The sequence below is a fragment of the Pimephales promelas genome, chromosome 3 (genome assembly GCF_988280905.1).
Source record: "Pimephales promelas chromosome 3, fPimPro1.hap1.1, whole genome shotgun sequence".
In the NCBI taxonomy this organism is placed as follows: Eukaryota; Metazoa; Chordata; class Actinopteri; order Cypriniformes; family Leuciscidae; genus Pimephales; species Pimephales promelas.
The window spans coordinates 49,826,229-49,853,348 of NC_142771.1; the positions used below are offsets into that span (position 1 = coordinate 49,826,229).

Sequence of the window (27,120 nt, forward strand, 5' to 3'; positions counted from 1 at the left end):
TGAAATCACTGAAACTCGCCAAACTAGGTTCCCCTCCGAAGGGTCCGGTGGTCCCAAATACAGAGAAGATGATCCCTATGCCACTGTTCTACTCTTCAGAGCAAATTATGCTCATTTCCTCACTCTATGAACGCTCGATCAACATCAGCCACCTTGTAAAAAGATGGTTGGCCTGAAAAGGATTTGCCTCCAACGCACGAATGGATTCAAAGTGTTCAAGCGTATAACTAGACGCGGTAGGCGTGAATTTGACAAGCTATTCGCGTCTGGTGTGAACGCAGCATAATGATGTACCTTTATACCTTTCTGGGGCTTGAAAGTGGTAGTTGCATAGACTGTCAATGGAGAGCAGGAAGCTCTCAGATTTCATTAAAAATATCTTCCTTTGTGTTGTGAAGATGAAAGAAATTCTTGCATGTTTGGAACGACATGAGGGTTAGTAATTAATGACATTTTGGGTGAACTAACCCTTTAAGAATAAATTTAGACACCCACCTTAAGAAATCTCTCTAATAGTCAGCCACCAGAAGAATCTGTGTTCCCTTTTTGTGGCTGTGATATTGGACAAGTGATATTTCCCAGTCAGTGGAGTCTAAAATTAAACAGCAAGAAAACTTCTCGGTTACGTATGTAACCCTCGTTCCCTGAGTACAGGAAACGGAGACGTGTCGTCGGGGATTCCCTGACGAATTGGGATCACGTTAAGGAGCCTTATTACCTCTGATAGAATTAAAACGAGCCAATAACAATTGGCATGCAATCTTTTGCATTCCGCGAGCCGCCTACAAGCGCGGATATAAAAGCGGAAGTAAAACATTGCATAGATGCTGAGGAGCCGAACAGAGTCAGAACCTCCGCGAAGGTACAGCAACATGGCGAAGGGATGACACGTCTCCGTTCCCTGTACACAGGGAACGAGGGTTACATACGTAATCGAGACGTTCCCTTTCGTCCTGGGATCTCCGACGTGTTGTCGGGGATTCCCTTACGAATTGGGATCCCTAATAAAACGTCATGGTGCTGGCCCCTTCCAGCGCCCAGCGACGCTACCCATGCAGTTTCAGAAATAATGGTAGCTAGCTAGGAAGTCACACTGCTGTTCTGCAAGACCCAACCAGTGGACATTGGATAACACTGGGAAAGCGTGCCCAACCCGAAGAAGGGGACGGGAACGCTGCGGTAGCCAGCCGCCTGATGAAGGCCTGGAATACACATATGTACTAACCCAGGGGGATAGTGAAACATATGGCAGTCCCTGAGGTAGTCCCAATCCAAGGGGAAATGGGAGCGTACGCAACAGGCAACAGAACGAGTCTTTAAAGGGGAAGACACGGCTGGGCTGTACGTGGCATAATGCGTCACCGAAGAGACCACTGGACATAACACCCAGTCTACACAACAACTCCCTTAGAGGTAGTAGACCTGGCGCCTGGCGGTCCGCCACGTCAGGTACCGGAGGGGTGATGGAGGAACTCCCGAGGCTAACCGACGTAGGGCACCAACGGAGCAGAAGACGCACGTATCCGGCTGAGGCACAGAGTGGCGTAGCAAGCCGACACAACCTATTCCCTCGCACCACTTGCCGTAGCGAGTACCCGGGAGGAAATAGGTTGCACACGTAGGCTATAGAACCTAGCGAACATGTTCGGTGTCACCCAGCCCGCAGCTCTACAGATGTCTGACAGCGAGGTGCCTTGAGCCAAAGCTCAGGAGGCGGCAACACCTCTCGTGGAGTGAGCACGCAACCTGGGAGGAAAAGGCTCACCCGTAGCTTCACACGCTCGGGTGATAGCATCCACTAACCAGTGGGCTAACCTCTGCTTGGAGACAGCCTTCCACTTCTGCTGGCCTCCATAACAGACAAAGAGCTGGTCTGAGGTCCTGAAGCTTTGCGTTCTGTCAATGTAAACCCGCAGAGCGCGGACTGGACAGAGAAAAGCTAGGGCTGGGTCTGCCTCCTCCTGGGGCAGCGCTTGCAGGTTCACTACCTGGTCCGCGAAGGGAGTGGTAGGAGCCTTGGGCACATATCTGGGGCAGGGTCTCAATATAACACGAGAAAGGCCCGGCCCGAACACGATTCGTTGACCGTAAAAGCCTGCAGATCCCCAACCCTCTTGAAAGAGGCCAATGCCAACAGGAACGCTGTCTTAATGGACAGGATATTCAGCTCTACTGTCAGCAAGGCTCAAGGACTTTGGAGAGCTCTCAGTACCAGAGCTAGGTCCCAAGAGGGTACAGAGTGCAAAGCACGAGGCAGATTTAACCTCCTAGCACCCTTGAGGAATCTCATGACCAGGTTGTGCTTCCACATTACCTTCTACTACATCGTGATGCGCAGCTATTGCTGCACTTGAGGGTGGAAGGCACAGCCTTCTTGTAGGAAGGAAAGCACGACTCTGATCGGGCAAGTTCGGGGGTCCTCCTGGTGGGAGGAACACCACTCGACGAACAGGTTCCACTTCAAAGCGTAGGCGCCTCGTGGAGGTAGCTCTAGCAGAAATGATGGTGTTTACCACTGCCTGTGGTAGATCACCTAGAACCTCCGCATCCCATCCAGGGACCAGACATGGAGTTTCCAGAGGTCTGGATGCGGGTGCCATAGAGAGCCCCGTCTCTGAGAACGAAGGTTCTTCCTCAGAGGAATCGGCCAAGGAGGGGCTGTGGCTCACTGGGGGAAACGCATACTTGCGCAGGTCCCGGGGCCAGCTGTGGGCCAGGGCGTCTCCCCTCGGACAGAGTAAAACCAATGGCAGTGGGACGTGTCTGTAGAGGCAAACAGGTCTACCTGTGCGACTCCGAACACTCCAGATCAGCTGAACCACCTGGGGGTGGAGTCGCCATTCTCCTGGCAGGGGAGGCAACTGTGAAAGCTCGTCTGCCACACGGTTGAGCTCCCCTGGAACATGAGTGGCACAGGGCGACCTCAGATGCTTCTGACTCCACAGGAGGAGGTGGGAGGCGAGTCACGACATGCAGCGGAAGCGTAGACCACCTTGGCGGTTGATATACGCAACGGTCGCAGTGCTGTCCGTACGGACAAGTACGTGCTTGTCTTTGAGAACCCGCCTGAGGCGGCACAAAGCCAAGCGTACTGCTTGCAACTCCAGGCAGTTGATATGCCAATGCAGCTGGGGTCCCGTCCACAGACCCGAGACTGCATGCCCTTTGTACGTGGCCCTCCACCCCATGGTAGAGGCATCTGTGAAAACCACAGCATGCCTGGAAACCTGGACTAAGGCACTCCGGCCCGAACAAACGCAGGATCCAACCATGGGGAGAAGGTTTGGCGACAGTGTGGGGTAACTTTGACCCTGAACGTGCCGCTCTGCCACGCCCACCTCGGGAATCAATCGTGAAGCCAGTGCTGGAGCGGTCTCATATGTAACAGGCCGAGGGATGTTCAGCGGCTGCGCCTGCCATATGCCCCAGGAGCCTCTGAAATTGTTTCAGTGGAACCGCTGTCCTGCCTCGAAAGGACCTGAGGCAGGTGAGCACTGACTGGACGCGTTCCTCCGTGAGGCACACCGTCTGGGCGACCGAGTCTAACTCCATACCGAGACAAGAGATCCTCTGCACGGGGCAAAGTAGCTCTTGTCCCAGTTGACCTGAAGCCCCAACCAGCTGAGGTGCCGTAGCACCTGTCCCTGTGATCGCACTAAAGAATGCGAACGCCTTGTTCTCTCAGGGGAACAATGGCCGCCTTCGCGACTTTCATGAAGACGCGGGGTGACAGGGCCGGCCCGAAGGGTAGGACTTGTACTGATACGTTTGACCCTCGAAAGCAAACCGTAGAAACGATCTGTGACGAGGAAGAATTGAGACGTAAAAGTACGCATCCTTCAGGTCGATCGCTGCAAACCAATCCTGGGGACGGAAGCATTCAAAAATGGTGCACACAGGTGAAGTGAATGCCCCTGAACCTGGGAGGCCGGCGTGCAAACTGAATTGCATAGCCGAACCGAATGGTGCGGATAAGCCATCGGGACTGACCCGGAAGCGCCAGGCTTCCAGGTACCGACACAACGAGCCCACCCAAACCACCGGCATACTTGCGGAGGGGCAGCAAGGTGGAAGGCAGGGGACCAGCAGGAAAGGTAACCACTGGAAGCGGGGTCTGGGCGTGAAGTTCCCCAGGAACCTGCTTCCACCGGGGGGCAGACGACAGAGAGAGCCCGTGGGCTTTCCCCCCTGGCGACGGGAGGGGAAGAGACGAAGCATGAGGCCCTGCCTCTTTAACTTCGCTTATTTCCGTCGTTGGTATAAGTGGCAGTGGGTGGAATAGACAAGAAATGTGCAGTTTTCTACCATCTTGCTAATAACGTTTCTTTAGTCATTCGGCAGTCTTGCAGCCTGAACCCCTGCAGAAAATCCACCCTTACATCATGAAAACAATTGGTTTGAAAACTCATTTTAAGTAAAAAAATAAAAATTACTTTTGTAAAGTTATTTGACTCGACAAATTCAAAATGAGTGTTATGAAACACAGAAAATCTTAGTTATACCAAAAAGCAACAAAGCTATGATTATTTTTTATGTTTGTGCCCATGATTCTCTCATGTTATCTGTTATATCTTACCATCACCAAGTTCTAGTCTGTACAGTCTTTAAACACCAAGCCTGGTTAGCATTAGCCACTCGGTGCATAACAGAAATGCTCCTGGTGCATAATAGAAATGCTCCTAGCAAACACAAATAGCTAAATCAATACATTTAAACATGAAAGCATAACCACCAAACATCAATCAAAAGTTATTCTGATAAGTGCATTGGTTCTCCAAAAAAGGAAATAAAGTGACAATTTCACGTGCAGTCTGTGGAGTCGTTCCACTGTTTTTCAGTGAACTTACAATAGGTGTGGATAAATACATACTTTTAATATTTGCACTTCACAAATATTTGTCATGAAACAGTATTGTAATGAGTTAAAACACTTACTATTTGTTTTGACTGTTAAAAACAAACTCCGTGTCTGCACTGCGTCACAAGTCAAACAGCATGCAGGCCTAACTTAGTCTGTGAGAAAGGTTTAAGCACGCACATCACATAAATATTGTTACAAAACAATATAATGCCATGAAATACATGTTGTAGATTAGGTTAAAAACACGTACTTTCTGTTTTTCGCACTCGTTTAAGCACGAAAAGCATTTAAATATCGCTATAAATCAATATATTATAAAATACATATTGTAAATAAGATAAAACAGTTACTTTCGCCGTTTTCCTGTTAAAAAGCAAACCCATCCTGGTCTGCTCTGCATCGCAGGTAGTAGAGTCTAGAGTCAGGTCACGTTACATTAATTACAGTTATAAAAGACATAAAAATAATACAGTCATCCCAACCTGCAAGAATTCATTTGGGGGGGGTGATTTTAATTTATTAATAATTTTTAATGTTTATGATTTATGATTATTTATTGATAATAAACATCAATATGTTATTGATATTTATTAAATCAATAACATAAAATAGATATTTTAGTTTTAACATTTTATTCAAAGTTAATAAATGATTGTTTTAATTATGGAATTCTCTGTAATTAAAACTCCTAAACTTCAGATGATATGTCAGCGCGGCGCGAGCTCTTTAAACCCCCGCTGTCTCGTCCCACTTTTGGTTTGTTTGGCTTCCCATATCTGTGTCGTGCACGCGCCGTGCGCTATTTATGTTATGCACGCAGTATGTTCTATCTCGCTCTAGATTCCGGGAGATTTGAACTAATATGCGGGCATCAGGGAGGCGCTATCAATATGCGGGAGACTCCCGGAACTTCCGGGAGACTTGGGATGTCTGATAATACAATGTTATAACATAAATATAAATATAAAAATTGAATGGATTTGAATATACACACACACACTCATATCTCTCTCTCCTGCAGTCAGTGTTGGTAAAGTTTACTGCATTTACTAGCTCATGCAGAACTAGTTCAAAGTTCAGTTCACACATTTTAAAATGAGCTAGTTCAGTTCATAGTTCATACTAGTGTTAATTTCGTTAACGAAAACTAAACGAAAATATTTTCGTCAACGCACATTTTTCACCGAACGAAAACTAGACGAGACGAGACTAAAATCCCCACTAATAAACAATAACTGGGAGTAAATCAGAAATAATTTTCGTAGACTAATAAAGACGAGACGAAAATGCAGTTCGGTAAATAAAGACTGGGCTAAAATCTATGGACATTTTAGTTCACGAACAAAGACGAGACGAAAATTACATATTATTATATGATATGGTTTTGTCAAATCCTGTCTCCTCCTCCGCCTCCTCCTCGTCAGCTCTTCCGCCACACACCCACTTTCAAACCTGGAGCGGGCGGGCACAGTCAGTCAGAGTAGCCGACACAACACATGGAGCAGACAGGAGCTGGATTCACGGTGAGGCGGCGACAGGTTAAAAGTAAAACATGCTTTGCACGGGGCTCGGGAGAAAGAAGAGACGTGATATATGGACACATTTTGTTACAATGATAAACTAACTAATGATGGCTAACTTTCATAGCATTTAGTATCCAGGCTGGCTATGTTACGTTAGCTTCTTAGCACGTAGCGACCGTAGCCACTTGTTGATAGAATTGTATGTGAAGTTAAATTTATGCTAACTTAGATATGTTATACTGTCCGGGCAACTATAGTTTCAGTTAAATTTGATTAAAGCAGACAGACGCTTTAAAAAGATTTCATACGTTCTAGCAAGCTATGCCTTGTTTCACCTTAAATACTGTACCTTTATATACCATGTGAACTAGCTGGCAGGAAAGCACTTTTGTTGTATCAGTTGGAGTTTTTTTTTTTCACAACATTGACCTCAAATCTATTTATTTTTTTATTCTATGTGAACTAGCTTTAAACAGCCATCACTTGTGTTAAGTTCATAATACACTTTATTTTATTTATTTGTTTCCTTTGTCAGGTGTATTTTATTTGTTTTAATGCAAGCATTTGTGTTTGTGTCTTTGAACCTTAACAATGTTCAAAATAAATATGAAAATATTGTCAGTACATCTTCCATGTCTGCATGTGTTCCTTAAAATTGTGTTTTTTATCAAAAAGATGAGAGAAAATGTTGAAATGTGAAATAATTTTAGGAAATGTTTAATATTATCTGCTGACAACAAAGTAAAAGGTTAAAATGATGTCCTGACTAAAACTAGACTAAAATGTTGACAGTTTTTTTTGACTAAAACTAAACGAATAAAATTATGTTTTCTTGGACTAAAATAAAGACTAAAATGCTCGACTTATAGTCGACTAAAACTAGACTAAATAAAAATGGGATGATGTCGACTAAATGTGATAAAAACTAACAAGCGATGCTGAAACTGGACTAAAACTGAAACTAAATTTAAAAATGGCTGGTAAAATTAACACTAGTTCATACTTCAAAAAATGAACTAGTTCATTTATAGTTTTTTTTTTTCCTTATGTTGCGAGCTTTTTCTTATTAGTATTATTGCCACAGCCCATATACAACCACAGACAACAATTATTTTATCGACGGGCAAAGTTTGCACAGAAATGTAGTTTTTTCCCATCATCACCGACCTTGTCATAAAATCCGTTTAAGTGATAATTAGACACCTCCTTGCGTGCTGTTTTGTCGACGGCGGCCGCGGCGCGACACTGGTGTCTGGTGTTGCCAGATTGGGTGTTATTTCGCTATATATTAAAGGGCACCTATTATGCCCCTTTTTACAAGATGTAATATTGGTCTCGGGTGTCCCCAGAATGTATTTGTGAAGTTTCAGCTCAAAATACCCCATAGTTAATTTATTATAACCATTTGAAAATGTCATTTTGGGGCCTGCTTAAAAATGAGCTGTTTCGGGGACTATACCACCTTAAATGCAAATGAGCTGCATATCCCCGCCCTGCCTTTGGATGAGGGCGTAACTTGATACTTATGGCAGTCGGTTATGAGAGACTGAGAGAGACCGCTGTTTTGAATGTCATTCAGCGTACGTTTGAATCGGAATACATAAATAGTACGAAGAGACTCCGGCAGAATAAACATAAATGAGAATGGACCAGTACGTCTCGGTATGGTTATTTGATACATTTATGTACTTAAAGAGTTGTAATCTTTGAAACGCATTTGAAAAGTTGAAACGCATACTTGCGCAGGTCCCGGGGCCAGCTGTGGGCCAGGCCGTCTCCCCTCGGACAGAGTAAAACCAATGGCAGTGGGACGTGTCCGTAGAGGCAAACAGGTCTACCTGTGCGACTCCGAACACTCCAGATCAGCTGAACCACCTGGGGGTGGAGTCGCCATTCTCCTGGCAGGGGAGGCAACTGTGAAAACTCATCTGCCACACGGTTGAGCTCCCCTGGAACATGAGTGGCACAGGGCGACCTCAGATGCTCTCAGGGGAACAATGGCCGCCCCCGCGACTTTCGTGAAGACGCGGGGTGACAGGGCCGGCCCGAAGGGTAGGACTTGTACTGATACGTTCGACCCTCGAAAGCAAACCGTAGAAACGGTCTGTGACGAGGAAGAATCGAGACGTAAAAGTACGCATCCTTCAGGTCGATCGCTGCAAACCAATCCCGGGGACGGAAGCATTCGAAAATGCGCTTCTGCGTGAGCATCTTGAACGTGAGACTTTGCAGGGCCCGATTCAAAACTCGCAGGTCCAGCATTGGCTATAACCCACCGCCTTTCTTGGGTACAATGAAGTAGGGGCTATAGAACCCGGACCTCATCTCGGCAGGAGAGACCGGCTCGATCGCGTCCTTCGCCAGCAGGACATCGATCTCTTTCCGCAGGACAGGGGCGTCCACAGACCGCACACAGGTGAAGTGAATGCCCCTGAACCTGGGAGGCCGGCGTGCAAACTGAATTGCATAGCCGAACCGAACGGTGCGGATAAGCCATCGGGACTGACCCGGAAGCGCCAGGCTTCCAGGTACCGACACAACGAGCCCACCCAAACCACCGGCATACTTGCGGAGGGGCAGCAAGGTGGAAGGCAGGGGACCAGCAGGAAAGGTAACCACTGGAAGCGGGGTCTGGGCGTGAAGTTCCCCAGGAACCTGCTTCCACCGGGGGGCAGACGACAGAGAGAGCCCGTGGGCTTTCCCCCCTGGCGACGGGAGGGGAAGAGACGAAGCATGAGGCCCTGCCTCTTTAACTTCGCTTATTTCCGTCGTTGGTATAAGTGGCAGTGGGTGGAATAGACAAGAAATGTGCAGTTTTCTACCATCTTGCTAATAACGTTTCTTTAGTCATTCGGCAGTCTTGCAGCCTGAACCCCTGCAGAAAATCCACCCTTACATCATGAAAACAATTGGTTTGAAAACTCATTTTAAGTAAAAAAATAAAAATTACTTTTGTAAAGTTATTTGACTCGACAAATTCAAAATGAGTGTTATGAAACACAGAAAATCTTAGTTATACCAAATAGCAACAAAGCTATGATTATTTTTTATGTTTGTGCCCATGATTCTCTCATGTTATCTGTTAAATCTTACCATCACCAAGTTCTAGTCTGTACAGTCTTTAAACACCAAGCCTGGTTAGCATTAGCCACTCGGTGCATAACAGAAATGCTCCTGGTGCATAATAGAAATGCTCCTAGCAAACACAAATAGCTAAATCAATACATTTAAACATGAAAGCATAACCACCAAACATCAATCAAAAGTTATTCTGATAAGTGCATTGGTTCTCCAAAAAAGGAAATAAAGTGACAATTTCACGTGCAGTCTGTGGAGTCGTTCCACTGTTTTTCAGTGAACTTACAATAGGTGTGGATAAATACATACTTTTAATATTTGCACTTCACAAATATTTGTCATGAAACAGTATTGTAATGAGTTAAAACACTTACTATTTGTTTTGACTGTTAAAAACAAACTCCGTGTCTGCACTGCGTCACAAGTCAAACAGCATGCAGGCCTAACTTAGTCTGTGAGAAAGGTTTAAGCACGCACATCACATAAATATTGTTACAAAACAATATAATGCCATGAAATACATGTTGTAGATTAGGTTAAAAACACGTACTTTCTGTTTTTCGCACTCGTTTAAGCACGAAAAGCATTTAAATATTGCTATAAATCAATATATTATAAAATACATATTGTAAATAAGATAAAACAGTTACTTTCGCCGTTTTCCTGTTAAAAAGCAAACCCATCCTGGTCTGCTCTGCATCGCAGGTAGTAGAGTCTAGAGTCAGGTCACGTTACATTAATTACAGTTATAAAAGACATAAAAATAATACAGTCATCCCAACCTGCAAGAATTCATTTGGGGGGGTGATTTTAATTTATTAATAATTTTTAATGTTTATGATTTATGATTTATGATTATTTATTGATAATAAACATCAATATGTTATTGATATTTATTAAATCAATAACATAAAATAGATATTTTAGTTTTAACATTTTATTCAAAGTTAATAAATGATTGTTTTAATTATGGAATTCTCTGTAATTAAAACTCCTAAACTTCAGATGATATGTCAGCGCGGCGCGAGCTCTTTAAACCCCCGCTGTCTCGTCCCACTTTTGGTTTGTTTGGCTTCCCATATCTGTGTCGTGCACGCGCCGTGCGCTATTTATGTTATGCACGCAGTATGTTCTATCTCGCTCTAGATTCCGGGAGATTTGAACTAATATGCGGGCATCAGGGAGGCGCTATCAATATGCGGGAGACTCCCGGAACTTCCGGGAGACTTGGGATGTCTGATAATACAATGTTATAACATAAATATAAATATAAAAATTGAATGGATTTGAATATACACACACACACTCATATCTCTCTCTCCTGCAGTCAGTGTTGGTAAAGTTTACTGCATTTACTAGTTCATGCAGAACTAGTTCAAAGTTCAGTTCACACATTTTAAAATGAGCTAGTTCAGTTCATAGTTCACACTTCAAAAAATGAACTAGTTCATTTATAATTCTTTTTTTTCCTTATGTTGCGAGCTTTTTCTTATTAGTATTATTGCCACAGCCCATATACAACCACAGACAACAATTATTTTATCGACGGGCAAAGTTTGCACAGAAATGTATTTTTTTCCCATCATCACCGACCTTGTCATAAAATCCGTTTAAGTGATAATTAGACACCTCCTTGCGTGCTGTTTTGTCGACGGCGGCCGCGGCGCGACACTGGTGTCTGGTGTTGCCAGATTGGGTGTTATTTCGCTATATATTAAAGGGCACCTATTATGCCCCTTTTTACAAGATGTAATATTGGTCTCGGGTGTCCCCAGAATGTATTTGTGAAGTTTCAGCTCAAAATACCCCATAGTTAATTTATTATAACCATTTGAAAATGTCATTTTGGGGCCTGCTTAAAAATGATCTGTTTAGGGGGTATACGGCTTTAAATGCAAATGAGCTGCATATCTTCGCCCTGCCTTTGGATGAGGGCGTAACTTGATACCTATGGCAGTCGGTTATGAGAGTATATATATACACATCCACACACTGCACTTCACGTCAAGTCCAAGTGCATTGCGTATCAAAAACTAGGATGACACACATTTGGCTACGCATCGACGCAAAATGGTGGCTGAAGCGTAGTGATGCGTAGCCTTGCGCACGCGTAAGCCTGTTTTATGCTTCTGCGTCGAATCGACGGCGGACCCCTCTGCGTTGCCGTGAACCCCTCTGCCGTAGCTTGACGTGCATCTCCAAAAATGTGTAGCTACGCGTCGAGTCGACGCAGACTGCAAGGGCTGAGATTGGTCAGATTATACATCATTTCAGGAGTGTTGCTTTTCCGATTTCCCCCTCCCGCTATAGCGCCATTTTTAACATTTGCACCCTCGTACTGATATTATAATACACTTATAAAGAAAGTAAATAAAGAATTAAACTAAAAATAAACTGTTTTTTTATTTCATTGTTAATATATATATGTCTATATTATTTTCTTTCTTTTTTGCTCGCAATAAACTTGAATCAATCAATAAATCAACGTTTGTTTTGAAACACAGTTTGTTGTTTATTTACAATACAATGTTCAGGGTTACATCATTGATAATACACATACACAGTAAATTCCCCCGTGTTAAATTTAACACCGCTCGGTGTTTATATGGGAACCACCAGCAGGGTGTTAAAAGTAACACTGATACAGTGTTAAAGTTAATGAGATAATTAAGTGAATAATTGAGTGATGATTGAGCATTATTGAAGACACCTGACGTTAACAAGCAGAATCACTGAAGGACAAAATCACAAATTGTAAGCCACCGTTATGGAGATCAGTGTTTGCTTTAGTTGGGCTCTTGACACTTATACTTTCACTTTAACTTTGTTTGTCTGCTTTTATTAATTTATAACAGTCAAATGAACAAAGAAAACTGTGATCTGATATTGTTGGTTATGTTTTCACATAATCATGCTGTGATCTGAAAAATCTAACTTTTCAGATGAATTGGCTTAACTTGTTAGTAACAGTTTAGTGATTGTGCAGCATATCCGTATTTTTCTTTTAACCGAAAATATTTAATAGCAACTATTCTGATCAAATCACTTTCATCTTTATTTAGAAACACAGACATAAATAGTCAGCCTGTGTATCTCAACCATGGTGACATTAATAATCCTTGTTTCCACCAATCACAACTCATTAATGGCTCCCATCATGCATTGCGGTATGAATAAATTATGATCTGAATTGTCTATGTAATTTACTTTTCCTAATTGAATATTCTGCTCGTCACCATTGTTGAGAAGCATTGACTGAATTTTGAGGTTTATGTGTGCCTATAAGAAGTTTTTTTTTTAACAACTTGTAGAAATCCATTACATTATATCTGACATTCTGGATATTTATGTACAATCTCAGTTATGTTGTGACCTACAAATCTCAGTTATGTTGTGACCTCAATTAGCCACGAACATATATTTCAAATGAATGTCATAATATGACCAACACCATCATATAAATTGTCTCTTTGTTTCATCTGGCAGGTATAACTCAGATGCAACAGCCAATTCAAATGTAAAGTTAATAATAAAAGGGTCAAGAGCCCAACTAAAGCAAACACTCACCTCCATAACGGTGACCTGAAAGTTAGGTTTTCTCCTTGTAATTCTGCTTTAGGTGTCTTCAATAATGCTCAATCATCACTCAATTAATCACTTAATTATCTCATTAACTCTAACACTGCCTCAGTGTTACTTTTAACACCCTGCTGGTGGTTCCCATATAAACACCGAGTGGTGTTAATTTAACACCAGGGAATTTACTGTGTGGAAACTCAGACCACAGCTTGATTCAAAACTGCCTGCAGATGGTACCAGAAAAGCACATTCCATGGACAAGATGATGATCCCCTTCAACAGGAAGTTCAGCGGCATCAAGAAGTATATGCAAGGTAATCTACGCTCATGCACAGTAAATTCCCTGGTGTTAAATTAACACCGCTCGGTGTTTATATGGGAACCACCAGCAGGGTGTTAAAAGTAACACTGAGGCAGTGTTAGAGTTAATGAGATAATTAAGTGATTAATTGAGTGATGATTGAGCATTATTGAAGACACCTAAAGCAGAATTACAAGGAGAAAACCTAACTTTTAGGTCACCGTTATGGAGGTGAGTGTTTGCTTTAGTTGGGCTCTTGACCCTTTTATTATTAACTTTACATTTGAATTGGCTGTTGCATCTGAGTTATACCTGCCAGATGAACAAAGAGACAATTTATATGATGGTGTTGGTCATGTTATGACATTCATTTGAAATATATGTTCGTGGATAATTTTGTAGGTCACAACATAACTGAGATTGTACATAAATATCCAGAATGTCAGATATAATGTAATGGATTTCTACAAGTTGTTAAAAAAAAAAACTTCTTATAGGCACACATAAACCTCAAAATTCAGTCAATGCTTCTCAACAATGGTGACGAGCAGAATATTCAATTAGGAAAAGTAAATTACATAGACAATTCAGATCATAATTTATTCATACCGCAATGCATGATGGGAGCCATTAATGAGTTGTGATTGGTGGAAACAAGGATTATTAATGTCACCATGGTTGAGATACACAGGCTGACTATTTATGTCTGTGTTTCTAAATAAAGATGAAAGTGATTTGATCAGAATAGTTGTTATTAAATATTTTCGGTTAAAAGAAAAATACGGATATGCTGAACAATCACTAAACTGTTACTAACAAGTTAAGCCAATTCATCTAAAAATTAGATTTTTCAGATCACAGCATGATTATGTGAAAACATAACCAACAATATCAGATCACAGTTTTCTTTGTTTATTTGACTGTTATAAATTAATAAAAGCAGACAAACAAAGTTTAAAGTAAAAGTATAAGTGTCAAGAGCCCAACTAAAGAAAACACTGATCTCCATAACGGTGGCTTACAATTTGTGATTTTGTCCTTCAGTGATTCTGCTTGTTAACATCAGGTGTCTTCAATAATGCTCAATCATCACTCAATTATTCACTTAATTATCTCATTAACTTTAACACTGTATCAGTGTTACTTTTAACACCCTGCTGGTGGTTCCCATATAAACACCGAGCGGTGTTAAATTTAACACCGGGGAATTTACTGTGTGGGGCTTTGAAGTATGGGTGAAAGCTGGAATCTCTTGCATGATGCTTGACTTTGATGTTTACCAAGGGAGCAACAATGAAGTACGAGTCAAATCTAAACTTGGATTGTCAGGTGGTGTTGTAATGAAGCTTGCCTCCACATTTCCAAAGGGTCAACACAACAAGATCTAGGCAGACAACCACTTCACCTCCATTCCACTGGTAGTGAAGCTCCTTGAGGAAGGAATGCATTATGTGTGAACAGCCAGGCAAATGCATCTACCGAACAGTAATCTTTACATGCGAAGAGCTTGAAGAAGAAGGGCAGAGGAAGCTTTGACCACAGAGTGGTGGGGAAACAACATCTGTGCTGTCAAATGGTACGACAACAGGGCGGTGACACTTGTGTCATCCTTCGCTGGACCAGGACCTGTTCAGGAGATTCAAGACTGGGACAAAGCCGCCAAAACCTACATTGACGTTAGAAAGGCTTCCATTGTGGGCATCTACAATAAATACATGGGAGGTGTGGATCTGTTGGACTCATTTACAGCAAATCACAAGTATGCACTGAAATCCTGGTGGTGGTACATGTGCATCTTCTGGCACACAATCACCCTTACTGTGGTCAACGCCTGGCTCCTCTACAAGCAGCACAGCCTATGGTCTCAGGATGCCAAAGAAGGAGATACTGAACATGAGAAAGTTCCAAGCACAGCTGGCTTCCTCTCTCATTGCGGTAATGATCTATTTGTGCTATTTACCTTGTTCGTGAAAAATCAGACTGGTATTTGAGATGTACATAAATTGAGACATTTGTTCTTTAGATTCTAATCTGGTGGACAGAACACTGAAAACGCCAAAGAGAGGACAGCCATTTTCAGCCAACAAGAGCCCAGAGACAGGAGCCCTCTGAATAGTGGAAAGAGACCACACATGGATGATGGAAGTCCAAAGGCTCCCTCTTCTAAAAAGTCACGCAAACCACCGCCCATGGACGTGCGCATGGACCAAACTGGACATTTCCCCCTGAAGACAAAGAGAGGGCTCTGCAGATGTTGCAGTAAAGGGTACACCAATACCCAAAGCAGCAAGTGTGATGTCCGCCTCTGTTTTTCAGAGGACAGGAACGTTTCTGGGATTACCACTATAGAGAAGAGAGAACACTGCAGACGTTGCACTGTTAACAATGTAAATAAATAAAGTTCTTATTTGTTGGAATAAACAACTCTTCATAATAACATGACTGAGATTATTATTCATTTTATACACTGGTTTGAGACTTGGATGAAGGAACACTAGCAGTTAGGAGGTATTTAAGGTGATGGGAGGTTGTTGGAGTTTTTCAACTGGTCACTGTACACCTCTGTCGTTGGAGGAAATACAAGCATTTTTCCTGAATAACTCCATAAAGTGTTAAAGATTTTTTTTTCTTTAATATAACAGACTTCTTATTGATATAAAGGTGATAATGGCAGTCTTTCCCCAACCCTGGCACCGGACAGTAAGGAGGGATATTAAAAATATTTAAATATTTAAAGTGTTGAGTCAAGGAAGCAAAGTAAAAGACCTTAAAAAATATATGAGCAACTCTGGCCCAAAAGAGAGAGCAAGCCCCAAAGCTTACCTCTCTTTTTTGCAGACACACTCCGGTTTTGGACTTGTGATGTGGAGGGACATTCTTGCAGGGATGACACGCTGACCTCATCTTCTGACCCCTCTTCTCTTGGCATACTGACATCTGGACAAAGAAATAACTTTATTGTAGTATACACAACATGAAATACGTAATAGCCGTCAGTACAGTGGTTGTGTTATTTTATAAAATAATTCAGTTTATTTATATAGCCCCGATTCACAACAGATGTCATCTCGAGGCAATAAACAAAAAGTCAGTATATGGGATTTGTGTCCCTTACAGAGACACTGTTTATTTCATCCCATCTCAGATCGTCCTAAATTCTTCTCAAGTGACTAGTGACGTGAAAATATTAGTTTTCATGTTAGCCCAGGGATGAGCAACTCCAGTCCTCAAGGGCCACTATTCTGCAGGTCTGAGGTGTTTCCCTGCTTCAACACACCTGATTCAAATTAAATAGATCAAACAGCTTGTTGCCAAGCTCTGCAAAATGAATCAGGTGTGTTGCAGCAGGGAAACATAAAAGGACCTAAAGGATAGTGGCCCTCAAGCAGTCATATAGTATACGGACGACAGACCGTTCCCACGCAGTCCACTAGTGCTGAAGTAGCTGCGCGCTGTAAAGATTGTATGTTGGACAATATAAGATGAACTGATTTCATCAGACAGAGAGCGACTGTAGTTACCATCACAAGTAGCATTAACGTTTAGGTTAGTGTGCCCTCACCTACTGTTTATAGGTTGCTCCAATCTCACGGCGCAGACTTCACGCAGGGATTGCACGGCTACTCAAACATTTGTCCTCCTCAACTATGTACGAGTACACAGTTACAGCGAGTCGAGTACGAGTACGCAGATGAGGAGGTAACATGTCAAGACGACACGGCTGTACGAGTTTATTTGATGTCATCTAACCCGATGGCATGTGCGTTTGAGCCAGTGATGAGGAGGAGAGTTGAGAGACCCGTTTTTTGCGGAAGTTGAGGGAGCTGCAGTGGCTCCGGAGGAGAGGGTCGGCAATCCTTTGCAGTGCAAGTGCAGTCACTGCGATCAACCGTGGAGTCTGTTTACTGCCATGAACCAGACTTGGATAATGTGCTCAGGGAATTGTCCTGCATCACCTTATCGAGCTCATTCCAGATGTTCTGTAGTGACAGGGACGTGTTGGAGTAGCTGTGCTATCCCTGTATGAAGTCCGTGCCAAAAGATTAGAGCAACCTATAAGCAATAGGTGGGTTCACGCTAACCACAAAATGAATGCTACTTGTAATTTCAGGCAGTACTGAAGCAGTGTTCAGTTTTAAAACTGGGGTTGTGTTTGACTGATTGTGCAGCCTCTGCATCAGACAGGTCTCCTGACAGAGTTGCAGGAGAAAGAGGTGGGTAGGACAAAGAAGGGAGATGGAGTTGTTGATGTTCAATTTTTTGCCAAGTGCCGTGTGAAATGCAAGAAAGGAAAGGTAAGAATTGCGTTCAAGCTCACCGGTTGAAGACACTCTCTGGTTTTGACTTTGTGATGTGGAGGTACATTCTTGCGTGGATGATATGAGCTCATCGTCTGACCCATCATCTCTTAGCATACCGACATCTGGAGAGGGAAATAACTCATGAATACACAAAATATCTAAAACGGATCATTTAGAATCAATTTAGGAACATCGTATACACATACCTTCAATATCCTCAGCTAAAGGACCCTCCATGTCAATGGTCTCTAAAATGATAATTGATAAAAAATTGAGATTGGAAAGCTGAAACTATGGGCAATCTGCAAGAGTATACAACAGTAGTATTATCTCTCATCCCGTCACTATTACTGCCCTATGCTTTACATTGCAAATAGTTGTTTTCTGAATGCGGAAGACTAAATGTCATATATTGTGCCTTCAGGAATATAAAGTTAATTACCATTCACATCGACTTGTATTTCATCGAGGCTCTTTCCTTTGTAATCTCCTAGTTCCATTGCGAGGAGGACTTCACTCACTTTGGCTAATTGAAGGGTGCTTTCTGGGAGCCTGTAGTGTTTCCTGTGAACAGCGATATTATGACCGAGGAAGTCTGCCAACTGGTCGAGCTCGGTGGTTTTGAGGTTCAAAACAGTAGACAGGGTAGCAAAATACTGAGTTTCCTCAGTTGAATTGATTTTAGCGCTTGAGGATTTTTTATGTCACCTCATTCACTGACAAATTGCCTCATGCAGTCACAAGCCCTGAGGTAATGGGCAGATTGTGGCAATGCAAACAGATATTCATTGTCCTTCAGCACCCCACATACTTCTCTGCACTCAGTAAGAGCATCAAGTGATTCTCTCATTAATGGGGTTAGAAGAACTGGAACCTTCCTTCCTCTTTTTCCAACAATTGCTATTCGCACGAAATGCCTGCAGAGCTTCTGCTCAAGCGGTGTGAGGGCCAAATTTACATCTCCCTGTTCCTCTGATGTGTCTTTCGATAAGTATGCAGACAGGTGCATTCGGGACACTTCACCTGCTCTCCGCCGATTAAAAAGCATAACTTGAGTCAACGTTACTTTTGCAAGTTCCTTCCAATTTGTGGATGAACGATGTTCTTTTAAATCTTTGAGATGTTGCTGCTGTTTTTCTTCTAGATAGCAATGTAGCTTTTGGATATCTTGTGTAAGAGGTAAAAGTTGCGGTGCATTCCATTTGGCCCGGTTAAGCTGGGTTAATGCCTGGCCTGCAATATCAAACCTCCAACTCTCTAAATACAACTGTGCGAACTCCTCAGCATCTTTAATGGTTTCCTTATCTCTCTTTTTCAGTCCTTCGGACTTGATAAACATAGCCAACGAATGCAGGCTGTGTCCTACCTTGCGTGCAAGAGATGGACATTGGTATATCCCAGTTTCCTCACTGAATCCAGATAGGTTCTTTGCAGCTCTGACAACCTGTGAGTACTGTTCAGGTTTGATGAGTTCTTGAATGGTCCTCACACGTGTGATTTTTTTAGCTTCCAATAAAAGCCTGCCAAGTTCTCACAGTTTTTGGCGTATATACTGGTGTTGACTGACTATCTTCTCATTCTTTTTGAACAACCTGAACCCATAATTGAGGATGCAGTTGTCTCCTTTAATTGCAACTGTGATCTCGTCCTGAATCATTACACTCAAGAACTTCCAATACGCATCTGTATATTCTGATGGAGAAGGTTCAGCGAAAGCACATAATGCCTGAACTCTATTTTTACCAGGTTTAGCATTTTTGGGTTTGAAGCTGCAGACCTTGAAATGCCGCCACATCGCTCTTCTTGAGAACAGCCCATAGCAATGAATGCAATGTGCAAATTTATGTCCGTCTGACTTTTTTACTGGTTGTTTACATGGGATTAGTTTTCCTTTTTTTTTTTCCAAAACATGACTGTTGTGCTCGAAGTTTCCCTTATTTCGTATGTAGTCCAATTGTAGTTTTCTTTCCTTTGAGTTTTTTGGTAAACTGAATGCTTTTGCAACATCCGATTTATCTTGGTGTTTACGCCATAAGTGTCTTGACATTTTCTGGACAAACTTCTTGCAATAAAAGCAGAAATGTTTCTTGTTATAGCTTCTGGATCCGTCATCTTTCTTTAAAGTTGGACTGACAATCATGTACTGCTCTTCTTCCAGGGGCACTGAAACACTGTTTTCAGAAAATGTTGCGATTTCCTTTTCATTCCCATCAACTCTGCTATTTGGAAATCTTTGTGTGGGATCATGACATCTTTCCAAAAGTCTTCTCTGGCTAAAGTCAAATTGGCTATGACTAGAGGACTCGCTTCCACTCTCTCGGGAGGATCTACTTCCACTCTCCATGGACTTAGACTTGCTCTGTCTGGAGGACTCGCTTCCACTCTTTCGTGAGGATCTACTTCCACTTTCCCCGGGCTTAGACTTGCTCTGTCTGGAGGACTCGCTTCCACTCTTTCGGGAGGATCTACTTCCACTCTCCATGGACTTAGACTTGCTCTGTCTGGAGGACTCGCTTCCACTCTCTCGGGCGGATCTACTTCCACTCTCCATGGACTTAGACTTGCTCTGTCTGGAGGACTCGCTTCCACTCTCTCGGGAGGATCTACTTCTTTCTCTGGGCTTAAACTTGCTCTTACCGGATGATGCACCTTTCTTCTTTTTTCCTTTTCCAGGGTTAATTCCATACTGCTATCACTTTCTGTGCTTTCATCCCTGGGATTTGGAATATACTCCTCTTCGCTACCTAAGTTTGAGTCATCTGATTCCACGAGATTCATCTGAATCTTTAAAAACAAACAAAAATCTGTTAATACCTATTTTTTCAAAATTACATATAAAAACCTGAGTATACTGATTGAACAGGGTCAGGATACTAAATGAAGAAAAATCTGTATGGACCATTTTCAATACAAGTACATTTTTAAATTAGAAGAATCCCCATTAGACTCACTAGCAAGAGCAACTGCCCAGCCCCAGCCCAACCCAGCCCTAGACCAGCCCTAGACCAGCCCTAGACCAGCCCCAGCCCTAGCTCCAGCCCTAGACCAGCCCCAGTCCTAGCTCCAGCCCTAGACCAGCCCCAGTTCTAGCTCCAGCCCTAGACCAGCCCTAGCCCCATCCCTAGCCCCAGCCCTAGCCCCAGCCCTAGACCAGCCCCAGCCAAAAAAAAAAAAAAAAAAGACTTACGGGACGGCAAGACCTTCTTCTCAGCTTCTGTGAAACCCTTTCAGGATTAAAAAAAGGAGTCTCCTCTGCACTGTCACTACTTGAATCATGGAGACCGTGTGTAAAATCTTGTACTCTATCCATCTGCAAAAAGGGAGACATGGAGATGTTTTGTTGTATGATTGCTGTATTTTTAATTGATAGGGAGACCATTCAGGGGTTGTCAGGTGAGCTAGACACCTATGAAAATTATTGACCAATATTACCCCTCCATCAACCTGCTGAGGCCCATGTCCAAACTGCCTTCCAGGTGAAGTAAACGTTGACAAAAATATATATATATATATATATATATATAAAAAAGAGTAACATTTCAGTTTTCATCCATTTAATTGTTAAAATTAATGACTTCACAAGAATGATTCATCATAATAATATAGTGTCATTCCTGTAGACATGGAACTACTCCAGAGAGAGGGAGAGATTAGTCAATAATTTTCCAAAGTGTCTTCCTCACCTCACAATTGTCTCCCTATCAATTAAAAATCAGCAATTAGTCAGAAAAGAAAAGAAGAGTTGAGCTTCTCTAATAAATGATTACTGATCGATTGTTGGTGAACTCGATTTAATTGATAATTTAATGCACCAGGTGAGGCGGAGGACTCAACCAGATTTTGGCAACAGAGACCGGCCACTAGGCACGTTGTATCTTTTTTTTTTTTTTAAACACACCTGAGCGCTGATCACTGGACATCACTCCTGCAGGTGTTTATGCCAGTCCAATAGATTCAATTTCAAATGAGTCCATTTAAATTCAGATTTTAAAAGCAATTGTTCAAAACAATCGATTCAGGTTCAAAGTAAATGATTCCCATTCAAATATAAAATAATTCAAATTCACTTACTAGTGGCACAAAAATTATCACATAAGCAAGTTAATTATATTGTTAAAATGTGTTTCGGGGCATACCAGAATGCTTTTTGTGCGTCTCAGCCGTGGAACAAGTTCATCATCCGATTCATTGTTGGAATGGTTGCTTGAAGAAGCCTCATCACAAGTTTCTTTCACAACAGTTTCATCTGAATTGTACAAATGATCTGAAACATCTGGGCCAATATCATTCTGCCCTATAATAACATCCAGGTGTGGGGTGGGAGGTTCGTTTTCCATACCATCCTCATCCGTTTCATCACTATCTGGATAATCAACCAGTGAAAATCCTTGGACAGTAAATACCTAAAAAATAAACAAAAATGTATTAAGTATGGAATTAGAAAGGTTGGCCAAAGAAACATGGCATGGTCTGACTAAAAATCTAAATCCAGAAATGTGAACACCAGCCCTTTTAGACAGTGTAGAATTATAAATGTTAAAATCAGAGTACAGTTATACTGAAGTATTACAATACTATCATATAGTTGCCTGAGGAAGACCATTTGGATCCCCACGTTGGTAACACTTTATTTGAAATGGTGTGCATAAGACTGACATAACACTGTCATAAACTTGACATAACACCTGTCATGAACATGAAGCAGTCTTTATGAATGTTTATGACTTTTGTCATTAAGTGTCATTCGGTAAATTATGACACTTTTAATGCAAAGTGTGTGACGTTACCTGGCCTTTAACAGCCAATATAAAGCCACATAAGCATTGGTCCACTTTAGTAATAGAACGCCACATACATGTCAGCATAGATGAAGTGTTTGAAAGTACTTTTACCTCTGAGCAGGTCTGATCTGGGTTTGGTCCATCATTTAGCATCTGAAGAACAGGGCTGGTCTCATTCTCTACTGCGGCAGCAGGAGTCTGAAGGCCTTTCACCTGAAATAGACAGACAAGAAGAGACTCAGAACTGTATGAAGAGACATTCACAGGCTAATACAGTCATCTAATGGTGAAACAGCACTGAACTTTGTGGACTAAAAAGCAGCTCACGTCTATTCCAGGAGTTTGCAGGGGATGAAATGAAAATATTTCTTTAAAACATCTAACAGCTCAGATACAGTATACAATTATGAATGTTAAAATCATAGTTGAGGTCTTGTCAGGTGTTGCTATAGTGCATTAAAAACACTTACAGTAAGAACTGGACGGAAGGGCCCCACAAGGGTCTGACTACAGACATACGAGTGTGTAAAGGAGAGACTAGAGAAACAAGTGTATGATGGAAGATGGAAGGAAGGACCCCATAAGGACATGACTGGAAACATGACGGTGTGCGTGACATTACCTGGCCTTTAACAGCCAATATAAAGCCACATAAGCATTGGTCCACTTTAGTAATAGAACGCCACATACATGTCAGCATAGATGAAGTGTTTGAAAGTACTTTTACCTCTGAGCAGGTCTGATCTGGGTTTGGTCCATCATTTAGCATCTGAGGAACAGGGCTGGTCTCATTCTCTACTGCGGCAGCAGGAGCTTGGGTTTTTTTCAACTGGATTGCAGATAAAGAAGAACTCATTTTAAAAACACATCAAAGACCAAATATTAAATGCATTTCCATAGACAGTCAAGAGTAATATTGGACACATGGTTAATATTGGAGAAATACAAAATTTGCTTTTGCAAAAAAAAAAAGAAAACTCTAAACTTAATCTAACCAACTCACCTTACTGCGCCAAGGCCATTTTGAATCACCATAGTTGTAATCAATTTCATCTCCTATTTCTATTTTCTTCAGAGAAAATAGGCACAAATGTGGTTTGTTGTCAACTATGATTTTTTTCATAACGCAATTCGGATTTTGGTGGTTGTCGTTGACCAAACGTCCTAGAGAAAAATCGTCTTGCGATGCATCCAGGCTGAAAAGTATCAGAAAAATGGTAACAGTTTTACATCTTTTTAAAAGTTTTATTGAAAGAGTTATTTTTAAAAGAATTTAAGAGTATTTGTGCTTAATTCATTCATCAAGTATTAAACCCTTGTTTCAGAGTTAACTCGTAATTTCTATAAATCAATAAAAAAACATCCATCTTTCAATGTTTACCATAAGTGATGATTCTGCCACTGAAAGTCAAAGAGAAATGTGCTTTCAATCTCTGAGTATTTTCTTGACTTGCTTTCCTCCTGTGTGAGGAGTTTACCCCTGTACTCCAACACGAAGTCCCGGGTTCAATGGGTTGTGTGGCAAACACTCCTCTTCCTACAATAATATATAATAATTAAACATTTCATTCTGGGACTCAAAAAGAGATACTACAGTATTTTCAAAGTGAGGATGAGGTTCTTGCATCTAGTCAGTGTATTACCTGCAGACAATGATCACAGATTAAGAACGGACCAAACTGTCAGGGACCAGTGGATTAAATTCATTTTTAATAACGCGGTTCCTACAACCTTTCCCACTGGCTTAACATTAGGTGTCTGTGCTAATCATTTTATCATTTGGGATCAATCAAGATGAAAATTTGCCTTAAACTCTAAACTGCAGCTAGTCTACCACAGCAATAGGCATCATCCTGACACTTCAGTAGAATATTCTGACAAAGCACTCTGACAATCTTGCCTGGGCTGTAAATTATCACACTCACTTCGATCACTGTCTGTCTTTGACAAAGGCAAAAACTGTACCTGGTCATTACATCAACAACAATACTTTTTTTGCTTCTGAAATGCACAAGTTGTGTCAATGAATCTTCTGCAACTTACCTTTGTAATGGTCAATGAATCTCGGCATAAACCCATCCTTGTCAGTGCAAGACAGAATGTATGTCTTTGCATCGTCTATAGGCTTTTTCCTCCTCCTCCTTATGGACATAATGGCTCTGTGAAAATAATTGTAATTCGTAGTTAGTTAAGGCAAATCTCACAAAAAGGTATTCTATTGTGAAAAATAAATAAATAAACAGACATTCATACAAACATTGCAACAGCTGTGTAGCTTTGCTATTGCAGGATGCATATTGTTTAACATCAAACACGGGCTAATGAAATATGCAAATTCTGAAATATGCACAATGAAAGCTGACCGAGCCTGTTGAAACTGAGAAGTTAACTTGTTAGATGATAACCATGTTATGCTGCACAGACACTCAGTAATCAATTTAAACTAGGGCTGTCAAACTTAACTTCTGGTACAGCAGCATGGCGGCGTTGCCACATGACCATTGACTGACTGCATCACATCCTTCCTCATACATACGCGCATGGATGGTTATGGGGGGGACGGGGTCCAGGGTAGGCCGGTACCACCCAGACAAAAAGCTTGGTGAAATATATATATATATATATATATATATATATATATATATATATATATATACACTGTCTACCAGTCAAAAGTTTTAGATCAGTAAGATTTTTTATGTTTTTAAATGAAGTCTCTTCTGCTCACCAAGGCTGCTTTATTTGATGAAAATTAAAAAAACAAACGGTAATATTGTGAAATATTATGACAATTTAAAATGACTGTTTTCTATTTTTATATATTTTAAAATGTAATTTGAAAGCTGAATTTTCAACATCATTACTGTTGCTGATTACACATCAGTTTTCAGTGTCACATGATCCTTCAGAAATCATTCTAATATGCTGATTTTATGCTCAAAAAACAAATTATTATTTTCAACGTTGAAAACAGTCGTGTACCATTTCACCCCAAAATTCTATGATGAACAGAACGTTCAAAAGAACAGCATTTATTTAAAATATAATCTTTTCTAACATTATAAATGTCTTTACTGTAACATTTGATCAATTTAACTCATGCTTGATGAACACAAGTATTTTCTCATTTCTTTCCCCCAAAAATAAAAAAATAAATTCTTACTGACCCCAAACTTTTGAATGGTAGTGATTAATGTTACAAAAGCTTTCCATTTCAGATACATTCTGTTTATTTACACTTTCTATTCATCAAAGAATCCTGAAATAAAAATGTAAAAAAAAAAAACTGTTGCTGATGATGCTGTAAATTCAGCTTTGATCACAGGAATAAATTACACTTGACTATATATTCACATAGAAAACTGCTGTTTTAAATTGTAATATTTCACAATATTACTATTTTTTTATCAAATAATAGCAGCCTTGGTGAGCAGAAGAGACTTCTTTTAAAAAACATAAAAAATCTTACCAATCTAAAACTTTTGCAAAGTAAATTTGGAAAAAAAATTATATTATTTTCTCTCAACTGTCCTGCTCTAACGAACCACCTGCGAGTAGGATGTTATTCCAAAACGGCACCGTACATTAGCTTCAGTCCTGCGTTAGCTTCTGGCTAACCTCCATTAGCGAGTCCTGCCCTGTCTTGTTTACAATTCACAACCGATTCTACCTTTAACGACACGATTTCACTGCACCCCGTCTCTGTCCCGCTGTCATGTCCGTGGTGACGTTATTAGATTATGCCAACAGCTAATATTATGTCGCTAAAGTTAGCTACATGGCAGCTAAACGAGGTAGCAAACATCACGATGTAACGCCAAAATATGAACTCACCATAAAAACCTCACAATTCACAACCAACTCTACTTTTAACGACACTTCACTCCACCCCGTCTCTGCCCCGCTGTAATGTCCGTGGTGACATGTTATTATGTTAAGCTAACTGCTAATAGTAATATTATGCCGCTAACATTAGCTAAATTGCAGCCACAAACATCACGATAAACTATAACGCCGAAATAAACTCACCATGAAAACCATGCCTAGCTTACCTGATGGATGCAGAGGTCGGTGTTTGTAAAAATGTTATGATTTCCAACCCGTCTTCTTCTGTCTTCAATCTTCTATCCTTGAAGTCGTCTTCTTCTTCTACGTTACTTGTGCAATTTCCGCAGTTTTCCTTACTTTCGCGGGAATCGCGGCTGATTGTACAGTGCTGTAATTTCATTGGCTAAAGGTTTCAGATTCCCGCGGTGTGTATTCGATTTCGCGGGAAGTGTAAACCTGACTTCCGGTGAAAAAAAAGCTCGACGATACACACCTACACACAATTACCCACTTTTTGCTACCTTATGGGCCACTTTTTAGAGATAGAAAAAAAAGCAATGGGAGCATCAGGGGAAGCTGCTGAGCTCATTTAAATTGAAATCGGAGTGGGGCCCACCATTTTGGGCCCCACTCCGATTTTGGGACTCCTTAGGTGGGTGTGCTCCCACCGATGGGGACCCACACCGACGTATTTGTAAGTACACACACACACACACACACACACACACACACACACACACACACACAGAGACAGAGACAGCCAAAGACACAGAGACACAGAGACATGTAGGCTCAGAGTGACCATATTCAAACAAAAATATCTGAGTTTCTGTGGGTCCTAGCTAATAAGTGTAAATTAGAAAGTTGT

At 41.5% G+C, this 27,120-nt stretch overlaps 1 long non-coding RNA gene and 1 pseudogene across 2 annotated transcripts; both read right to left on the reverse strand.

Annotated features, from left to right (window-relative positions):
- Nucleotides 1-16,142: 16,142 nt before the first annotated feature.
- On the reverse strand, nt 16,143-18,093 carry LOC148995680 (uncharacterized). Its single transcript, XR_016155271.1, has 3 exons — nt 17,850-18,093; nt 17,661-17,765; nt 16,143-16,279 (listed from the first exon to the last, which is right to left on the reverse strand). It is a non-coding gene; the product is annotated as an uncharacterized LOC148995680 (long non-coding RNA).
- A 248-nt stretch (nt 18,094-18,341) lies between these two features.
- On the reverse strand, nt 18,342-26,796 carry LOC148995681 (uncharacterized; annotated as a pseudogene). The gene is made up of 9 exons (XR_016155270.1): nt 26,477-26,796; nt 24,468-24,583; nt 23,806-23,961; nt 23,428-23,620; nt 23,152-23,253; nt 22,536-22,637; nt 21,780-22,046; nt 20,831-20,953; nt 18,342-20,427 (listed from the first exon to the last, which is right to left on the reverse strand). The product of XR_016155270.1 is annotated as an uncharacterized LOC148995681 (transcript).
- Between the last annotated feature and the right edge of the window lie 324 nt (nt 26,797-27,120).